The following is a 10458-nucleotide window of genomic DNA, read 5'->3' on the forward strand; positions in this document are numbered from 1 at the left end:
TTAGAGTTAATTTTAAGGGTTCCTTAAAGTTAAAGTTAGACTCGGGCACTTTCCACTGGTCTTTTTCCCTCCCTTCCAGGGGCTCTTTTACCAGTCCCTTGACTCTAGTATAGTGGGTCCATCTCCATTCAGCTGTTTGCAGGGCCATCTCTGTGGTCAGGAGCACTTGATAGGGACCTTCCCAGCTTGGGTGGAGCTTGTCTTCTTTCCAAGTCTTAATCAGCATCAAGTCACCAGGCTGGAAGTGGTGAACCACAAACTTAAGGGCGGAGTTTGAGTTAGAAGTCTTTTTAACCTAAGGGATGACAGGGTGGAGGATATGGCCAGTATATAGTTTCTTAAGAATTGTCCTTGGTTTTCATAGTAGGGAGATCTGTAGCTCTGCCTAATACGGGAGCCCATATAATAACGTACAGGGGAACAATCCCAAGTCTTTTCTCGGAGCTGTCCTCATCCTATGGAGTGCTACTGGGAGACATTCGGTCCAAAGCATTTTAGTTTCTAAGATTAGTTTGGTGATATGCTTTTTGAGAGTTTGATTCACTCTTTCTACCTTTATAGAGGAAGGGGGATGCCAAGGGGTGTGATAATGCCATCTAATTTGTAAACCTTCCATAATTCCCCTTAACACCCTTGAGGTAAAATGGCTCTCATTGTCTGAATCAATATTTTTCACCAGGCCAAATCTGGGTGCAATCTGTTCTGATATTATTTTGACCATATTCCTGGCAGTAGCTGTTGGGAGAGAAAAGGCTTCCACCCAGCTGGAAAGGTGATCTACGATCACCAGTAAATACTTTAATCCTTCTACTTTGAGCATTTCTGAAAAATCTACTTGGATGCTTTGAAATGGTCTTAGTCCAGGAGGTCTTCCTCCCATGGCCTGTTTTCTAATTACCTTTTGGTTTATCCTTTGACAAGTTACACAATTTCCACATACTTGTTTAGCGAGGGTATAAGTACCTATACACCCATAATTCCTAATGTTATAGGAGGCAGAAAGAAATTTAGGTAGACAGGGTAAAGTGAGTCCCTGGCAGAAAACTTTCCTTCTAACAAAAAGCAGCTCAGAAAGCTCCCTTTCTAACCTCATGCAGTTCAAAGACATTACTTCTCTTCTAACAAAGGGCAGCCTGAAAGCTCAGCCTGTAAATCACAGATAAACAGCTCAAGCACAGAAGGGGGAAGTCTCCTGGGTAATCACCAAACTTCATACTCATACAATGGGCCCCAGTAAAAACAGTGGGCCTTAATAAGCACATTCCTTTCCCTTTAGGCACACTAAGATAGGGAGGCTAAAAGCCGACTGGCCTGAAGCTGCAAGAAGATGCCTGGAACAAACACAGACACTCTCCCTCCCAGATAAGTGACAAAATGGGGTCAAGGCTGATAGAAACTGCTCTAAACAGAGAGCACACCTGGTCACAACTAAATCATCAGACCCTAGGAGGATAATACATCCCCTCTTCACTAGCCCCTTCCTCACTAGCCCATTTATGAAAACTATAAACATTTTTATTGCAACTTGGCAACCTGCTCAGGGTCCCCCTTTCAATGCAGAGCTGCTCCCTCCCCCGGCCACCAAACTCCTGCTCCAAATGCACTCCACCTGTGCGACCCGATCTCCCCAGCTGCAAGACCAAGAATCCTGGCATCCACCCCAGCCAACAAGGCTGCCTCACTAAGTATTGCATTACACAGAGCCTGGGGTCCCCAATGACTCCCTTTGTGTACTATAGACATTAGTTATTTTATCTGGGGTTTACTTACACTAGCTGTCTCACACTGTCCACCTTTATTTCAGCTGTCTGCTCGGCTCTGAGGCTCCTGCCACCCCCACACCTGCAGCTGCATTTCCTGGCCCACAAGGCCAGCTCTTAGTTACAAAGTTAACTTTTAAAAGGCTTTGACTTACCGGGTCCTCTGTATTTAATCCGGAGGGTTTTTTTTGTTTTTGTTTTTTTCCATCTCATCTCTGGCCTCTGCAGGAATGCAGAGGGAGTTTTCTCTTTTTCTTGTTGAATCTGCAGTGCCTTTCAGACATTTTGAGTCTTAGAATTAGACTCTTTGATCCCTTTAATTATTAGTTCTCTGAGGTTCTGCATTTGGGCCTGGTCCCTGGGATCATTATTATCCCATTTGGGATCAACATTTGGAAGTTTTTTGTCCAACTGTCAAGACTTCTTGCCTGGGAGGATGTTCCCTCTCCCAGATAGTCATGGCCACTCTCCTAATCATTCCCCTTCCTTCTCCTATGAACAGGATATTTAAGATAGACATCGTTTCAGCCCAGGTGTAAAAGCTGGGTCCTATGAATTTGTCCAGCTGGTCTGCTAAACCGAGGGGATCTCCTAGGAGTGGTTTCATTTCCTTCTTGAAATTCCTAACATTAGTACTTGTAAGAGGAGCATTTACAAAGTCAATCTCTCCCTGTTCCATAAGAACTTCCCTAAAAGGGAACATGCTAGATGCCTGCTGTGTGGATAGGGAAGTTCTCAATATCTCTCCTATACTGTTCTAATTCTTTTTTTTAATTTTGATAAGGATTTATTTATTTATTTGTTTGTTTGTTTGTTTATTTATTTATTTTTGAGGCGGAGTCTCGCTCTGTCCCCGGGCTGGAGTACTGTGGCCGAATCTCAGCTCACTGCAAGCTCCGCCTCCCGGGTTCATGCCATTCTCCTGCCTCAGCCTCCCGAGTAGCTGGGACTACAGGTGCCCGCCACCTCACCCGACTAGTTTCTTTGTATTTTTTAGTAGAGACGGGGTTTCACCATGTTAGCCAGGATGGTCTCGATCTCCTGACCTCGTGATCTGCCCGTCTCGGCCTCCCAAAGTGCTGGGATTACAGGCTTGAGACACCGCGCCCGGCCTTGATAAGGATTTAAAGCAGCAATTGGTTCAGCTGCCCCATGGTCTCCAGGTCTTTTTTCCTCTAACCCTCCTGCTGCCCCTTGATCTTCCTGTCCCCTATTTTGTGAGACATACGGAGCGGGCATGCATGACGGGGGTCCCAGGGCTTTTCCCTAGGTGAGGGCTTTTTACTAGGCTCTTTTTCTTCTTCTTTGAAGGGGAACATGGGGTTGAATTCCTTGATCCAGCAGAGAGCATAACATCTCTTCTTATGAGGGTGGGGTTTTATCATTCACATAGAGAATTAAAGCTTGGCACACCCAATCCTCATCTGAGCCAAACTTGGGCCAAAAGACTGAAGGCTTACAAATGGGTCTTTGGGCCAGATCAAACAGCAATGCTTTATTATCTTTTGCTTTTCCTTGTCCCTGGTTCGAGGGTTGTTCCTCCAAACCTGCAACATTCTCCCCAAAGGACTATCTGGGGGAATATCAGAGGGAGTCTCTTTGGCTCCCTATTTCCTTTATCACCTAGCCTAGAATTCCTGTTTCCCATTTTCAGTCAGTCTCTGAGTTTCCCTGTGTACTCAACCCCCCTTACTGGAGGTTTCTTGCACACCCCGAGAATAGCTTCATCCGTTTCCAGCCATCTCCCTCTCGGGAGAAGAGAATCACAGACTGGGACTCTGCACTCACTTTGTATCTAAGATACATCTCAGTCACACACACACTCAACTGCCGAAAATGCCCAACCACCAAGGCAGTACTTACAGTCCAATTTTCCACCTTGGCTCATGCACAAGGTTGCCTGGTTGCCACAGTGCCTTCTTTTCTCCCTGTGTCATCTCAACTGTCTCCTGAGTAAGTCTTGGGTTTGTCTAAGGCTTCTGTGGGGAGCTGGGATGCCCGACAGAGCAGGCCACCTAAATTGGGTAGGACATGTCTCCTCTCTTGGCCAGAGTCCCACTCCACGCAGGCACAGAGATCCCGGACAGGCTCCCAGGTTGTGAGAAACATGCCCACCTGTCCAAACCCAAAGAATGGACTTAGAGGCATGAAGAACAGTGAAAGTGAGATTTTTAATAGTGGTCTTGCAAGATCGGGTGTCTTGCAGGCCGGCACACCTGCAACAGTCACAGCAGGTAATTTATCTCCTAGCACAAAAGTCCCTCCCCCAGTTCCTCATTGATCGAGTACTATGGGGTTACAATCTTCCCAGACATTGCCTACGTTTTATTATCCCCCTTATAAGATTATACCCCATCCCCTTCCCCACTTAAGTTTAGATTTCCCAATAATGAAACTTTTTTCCCTTTTATGGGTTGACCCCTCCTCTACATTCTGTTCATTTATTGTGACCTTCTAGATGCATGAGCCCTGTGGTTTGTTACATTTTCAGGCTGGCTGCCAGTACTTAGATTTATTATGCCTTGAAAATTGACCACTTAAAATGTTTCCTCACAGGCCAAGTATGGTGGCTCATGCCTGTAATCCCAGCACTTTGGAAGGCCAAGGTGGATCGTCTGAACTCAGGAGTTCGAGACCAGGCTGGGCAACATGGCAAAACCCTGTCTCTACCAAAAATACAGAAAAATTAGCTGGGCATGGTGGGAAACGCCTGTGGTCCCAGCTACTGGGGAGGCTGGGGTGGGAGGATCACTTCAGCCTGGGAGGCGGAGGTTGCAGTGAGCCAAAATCACACCCACTGCACTCCAGCCTGGGTAACAGAGTAAGACCCCATCTCAAAAAAAGAAAGAAAGAAAAAAATGAATGAATGAAAAGAGGTTGTGGATGTGTGGGGACAGTGCGATATGGAAACTCCCTGTACTTTCCACTCAGTTTTGCTGTGAACCTAAAACTACTTCAAATAACTTTACTAATTAAAAAAATTAATAAATGAGTGAAGACATATGATCAGCCCTTGCTTATACAGCTTTGGCTTGCAGAGGCCTCAGGTCATTATGCTTGTGTGAAGTACCACAGGCAAACTCACCCCCCTGAGAGCCAGGACTTTCCTTTCCTTGTTGGCCCTGCAGACCTGCCACTGGCCCAGGCCTGGGTGCAAGCAGGTGCTGTGATCCACCTGACTGGATGACAGAGTGGCCTATTTCCTACCCATCTGCCTGTGATGTCTTAAGTCAAAGGGAGTCCAGAGGCCATCTGAGCTTTGGTGTGTGCCCTCCATTGTCTATGCTATGGCCACTGGTCCACCCTGGAGGGTCAGGCTGGCTTGTGAGCGGAGCAAGAACTAACCCCTGAGGCTGACAAATTCTCCATGCATGCATATGCTTGCACACCTTCTGCTGCTAATCTGGAGTATTCCTGCATCCCAAACCACTATGATTCTCTCAGACTTCCAAAGAGACTGAGCCAGGGCCATGGCAGAATCTATAGACCAGAAGGGACAGTCCTGGCTCCAGGATCCCTGCCATTTGATGTACTGGTGTTCCTGTTCTCCAGTCATAAAAATGGGGCAACTCAGGGCATGACTTCTTTCCTAGAAAATTCCCAGGCAAACCTCTACCTTGGTCTTGCCTCCCTGGAAGCCCAGGACGATCCTCATGGAAGCCTGGGGGGCCTCTACCTTGCCCTAAACCCCCACTGCACACTCACCTTCCCTTGCAAGCCAGCCCTGGGAGAGGCCATACAGGGACTTCAGGGATGGTCTGGTGACTGGCCTGTCACCCTCCAAGACCCAAGCTTCGTTCTCTCCAGCTGGCCTCCTCCTCTGGTCTTCCTCCAATGGCCCTGGGCCTTGGAGGCAACATGACTCACAGAAAGAGCAAGGGCTTGGAGCCTGCCAAAGCTTCCTCACTTACTAGCTATGGAACCTTCAGAAAGTTAAGTAACTGGTCAGACATGGTGGCTCACGCCTATAATCCCAGCACTTTGGGAGGCTGAGGCAGGTGGATCACCTGAGGTCAGGAGTTCGAGACTGGCCTGGCCAACATGGTGAAACCCTGTCTCCACTAAAAATACAAAAAATTAGCTGGGCGTGGTGGTGCGCACCTATAGTCTCAGCTATTCAGGAGGCTGAGGCAGGAGAATCACTTGAACCCATGAGGTGGAGGCTGCAGTGAGCCAAGATTGCACCACTGCACTCCAGCCTGGGCAACAGAGCGAGGCTCTGTCTCAAAAAAAGAAAGAAAGTTAAGTAACCTCTTTGAACCTCAGCATCCTCATTTGTCAAATTCTTGCTCTCAGAAGAAATCATGGCCAGGGGACAATATCCACCTTAGTGTTGCTGTGAGGATTAAATTGTAAATGGTGGCCATTGCTTCACAGAGCATGGCTTCCCTCTGGTGCTCTGTGAGTAGTGACCATACATGCTGGTTTGCCTGGAACAGTCCAGTTGATGTCTACTGGCCTGGCATGTTAATTGCCCCTTTTCACTCTCAGAAGTGCCCAGTTTAGGCAAAATACAGTCAGCCTATCTGTGTTTCTTTCTATTCCCAGCTCAGGTCCAGCCTGTATGAGCAGTACCACTATTTCTCCTTTCCCCTCCAAGAGGCCATGTTTGGTTTGTGGCTATGTTACTGACACACCAGGGGTTCAGTCTAGGTCCTGCTGTGGGTCACACAGAGAGCCAATGACTGAGACACAGAGGATTGCCAAGGAAGGCTTTAATCCAGTGCTGCGGCCAAGGAGATGGAAGCTGTCTCAAATCCATCTACGCGGCTAAAATTAGGGGTTTGTACAGCAGGGAAGAAACGTAACAATGTAAGGGAAAACAGGAACTCCGGAGGGGTAAGGAAGCAATCATGATAATGAGGGGCCTGGGTCTCCCTGTCTGGATGCTATGATCTGTGAGTTTCAGTTATTTGATACTTTTGGAGAGGCCTGGTATCTCACTGTCTGAATCTGGTGAGTTTCAAGGAGTTTCAAGCTCTAAGACCAGATGTGTCAATTTCTGTTTATCAGGAAACACTGTCTATTGGGTCAATTTCAGTTATATCCTTCTTTCTGGGCCTCAGGTTTCTCTTATACTATTATCATTTTTTAGAGATAGGGTCTCCCTATGTTGCCCAGCCTGGAGTCAGTGGCTATTCACAGCCGCAATCATGGCACACTATAGCCTCAAACTCCTGAGCTAAAGCGATTTTCCTGCCTCAGCCTCTGAGTAGCCGGGATTGCCCATGCACACCACCACACCTAGCACAAGTTCTTATTTCTTTTTTTTTTTTTTTTGAGATTGGGCCTCGCTCTGTCATCCAGGCTGGAGTGCAGTGACGCGATCTCAGCCCACTGCAACCTCCACCTCCTGGGTTCAAGTAATTCTTCTGCCTCAGCCTCCTGAGTACCTGGGATTACAGGCACGTGCCACCACATCTGGCTCATTTTTGTATTTTTAGTAGAGACGGGGTTTTACCATGTTAGCCAGGATGGTTTCGATCTCCTCCTGTGTTTGTGAGCAGAGATTGGCCACTGCACTCCAGCCTGGGCGACAGAGGGAGGCTCGTCTCAAAAAAAATTCTGGCAGTTATTTGGCAGGAAGCCCTCGGACAGATGTAGTTTATTCTTTAGGGGTCTCCAGCTTGGAGTTACCCACCCCATGTTTACTGTCCAACCCTGAAATTGGGTAGTCCACCATATATTATCCCAGTTTGGGCAGGGTGATGCCCTACTGTAACCTGTATTTGGTTTAGGGCAAAGATACTTATCTGCCTGTGAGATCTGTCTCTGATTTTTTAAATTTCCACAAGGTAAAACCTGGCAGGCATTAAATCTTATAGTCTGGGGTGCTACCGTCTTGGTCACATTAATCACCAACCTGACTGGGTAGAGAGGAGTCCCCTGCCAGTTTCCATTTTGACCTTCTGCTCTTTGCATAGTAGCCCATCCCAGTCATATTAACTTCCAGAAATGGGGCCAGCCCATGTTTTCTTTTTAAATTTTTCTTAGAGTTAATTTTAAGGGTTCCTTAAAGTTAAAGTTAGACTCGGGCACTTTCCACTGGTCTTTTTCCCTCCCTTCCAGGGGCTCTTTTACCAGTCCCTTGACTCTAGTATAGTGGGTCCATCTCCATTCAGCTGTTTGCAGGGCCATCTCTGTGGTCAGGAGCACTTGATAGGGACCTTCCCAGCTTGGGTGGAGCTTGTCTTCTTTCCAAGTCTTAATCAGCATCAAGTCACCAGGCTGGAAGTGGTGAACCACAAACTTAAGGGCGGAGTTTGAGTTAGAAGTCTTTTTAACCTAAGGGATGACAGGGTGGAGGATATGGCCAGTATATAGTTTCTTAAGAATTGTCCTTGGTTTTCATAGTAGGGAGATCTGTAGCTCTGCCTAATACGGGAGCCCATATAATAACGTACAGGGGAACAATCCCAAGTCTTTTCTCGGAGCTGTCCTCATCCTATGGAGTGCTACTGGGAGACATTCGGTCCAAAGCATTTTAGTTTCTAAGATTAGTTTGGTGATATGCTTTTTGAGAGTTTGATTCACTCTTTCTACCTTTATAGAGGAAGGGGGATGCCAAGGGGTGTGATAATGCCATCTAATTTGTAAACCTTCCATAATTCCCCTTAACACCCTTGAGGTAAAATGGCTCTCATTGTCTGAATCAATATTTTTCACCAGGCCAAATCTGGGTGCAATCTGTTCTGATATTATTTTGACCATATTCCTGGCAGTAGCTGTTGGGAGAGAAAAGGCTTCCACCCAGCTGGAAAGGTGATCTACGATCACCAGTAAATACTTTAATCCTTCTACTTTGAGCATTTCTGAAAAATCTACTTGGATGCTTTGAAATGGTCTTAGTCCAGGAGGTCTTCCTCCCATGGCCTGTTTTCTAATTACCTTTTGGTTTATCCTTTGACAAGTTACACAATTTCCACATACTTGTTTAGCGAGGGTATAAGTACCTATACACCCATAATTCCTAATGTTATAGGAGGCAGAAAGAAATTTAGGTAGACAGGGTAAAGTGAGTCCCTGGCAGAAAACTTTCCTTCTAACAAAAAGCAGCTCAGAAAGCTCCCTTTCTAACCTCATGCAGTTCAAAGACATTACTTCTCTTCTAACAAAGGGCAGCCTGAAAGCTCAGCCTGTAAATCACAGATAAACAGCTCAAGCACAGAAGGGGGAAGTCTCCTGGGTAATCACCAAACTTCATACTCATACAATGGGCCCCAGTAAAAACAGTGGGCCTTAATAAGCACATTCCTTTCCCTTTAGGCACACTAAGATAGGGAGGCTAAAAGCCGACTGGCCTGAAGCTGCAAGAAGATGCCTGGAACAAACACAGACACTCTCCCTCCCAGATAAGTGACAAAATGGGGTCAAGGCTGATAGAAACTGCTCTAAACAGAGAGCACACCTGGTCACAACTAAATCATCAGACCCTAGGAGGATAATACATCCCCTCTTCACTAGCCCCTTCCTCACTAGCCCATTTATGAAAACTATAAACATTTTTATTGCAACTTGGCAACCTGCTCAGGGTCCCCCTTTCAATGCAGAGCTGCTCCCTCCCCCGGCCACCAAACTCCTGCTCCAAATGCACTCCACCTGTGCGACCCGATCTCCCCAGCTGCAAGACCAAGAATCCTGGCATCCACCCCAGCCAACAAGGCTGCCTCACTAAGTATTGCATTACACAGAGCCTGGGGTCCCCAATGACTCCCTTTGTGTACTATAGACATTAGTTATTTTATCTGGGGTTTACTTACACTAGCTGTCTCACACTGTCCACCTTTATTTCAGCTGTCTGCTCGGCTCTGAGGCTCCTGCCACCCCCACACCTGCAGCTGCATTTCCTGGCCCACAAGGCCAGCTCTTAGTTACAAAGTTAACTTTTAAAAGGCTTTGACTTACCGGGTCCTCTGTATTTAATCCGGAGGGTTTTTTTTGTTTTTGTTTTTTTCCATCTCATCTCTGGCCTCTGCAGGAATGCAGAGGGAGTTTTCTCTTTTTCTTGTTGAATCTGCAGTGCCTTTCAGACATTTTGAGTCTTAGAATTAGACTCTTTGATCCCTTTAATTATTAGTTCTCTGAGGTTCTGCATTTGGGCCTGGTCCCTGGGATCATTATTATCCCATTTGGGATCAACATTTGGAAGTTTTTTGTCCAACTGTCAAGACTTCTTGCCTGGGAGGATGTTCCCTCTCCCAGATAGTCATGGCCACTCTCCTAATCATTCCCCTTCCTTCTCCTATGAACAGGATATTTAAGATAGACATCGTTTCAGCCCAGGTGTAAAAGCTGGGTCCTATGAATTTGTCCAGCTGGTCTGCTAAACCGAGGGGATCTCCTAGGAGTGGTTTCATTTCCTTCTTGAAATTCCTAACATTAGTACTTGTAAGAGGAGCATTTACAAAGTCAATCTCTCCCTGTTCCATAAGAACTTCCCTAAAAGGGAACATGCTAGATGCCTGCTGTGTGGATAGGGAAGTTCTCAATATCTCTCCTATACTGTTCTAATTCTTTTTTTTAATTTTGATAAGGATTTATTTATTTATTTGTTTGTTTGTTTGTTTATTTATTTATTTTTGAGGCGGAGTCTCGCTCTGTCCCCGGGCTGGAGTACTGTGGCACAATCTCTGCTCACTGCAAGCTCCGCCCCCCGGGTTCACGCCATTCTCCTGCCTCAGCCTCCCGTGTAGCTGGG

Source organism: Colobus angolensis, unplaced genomic scaffold (genome assembly GCF_000951035.1).
Source record: "Colobus angolensis palliatus isolate OR3802 unplaced genomic scaffold, Cang.pa_1.0 Scaffold99, whole genome shotgun sequence".
Classification (NCBI taxonomy): domain Eukaryota; kingdom Metazoa; phylum Chordata; class Mammalia; order Primates; family Cercopithecidae; genus Colobus; species Colobus angolensis.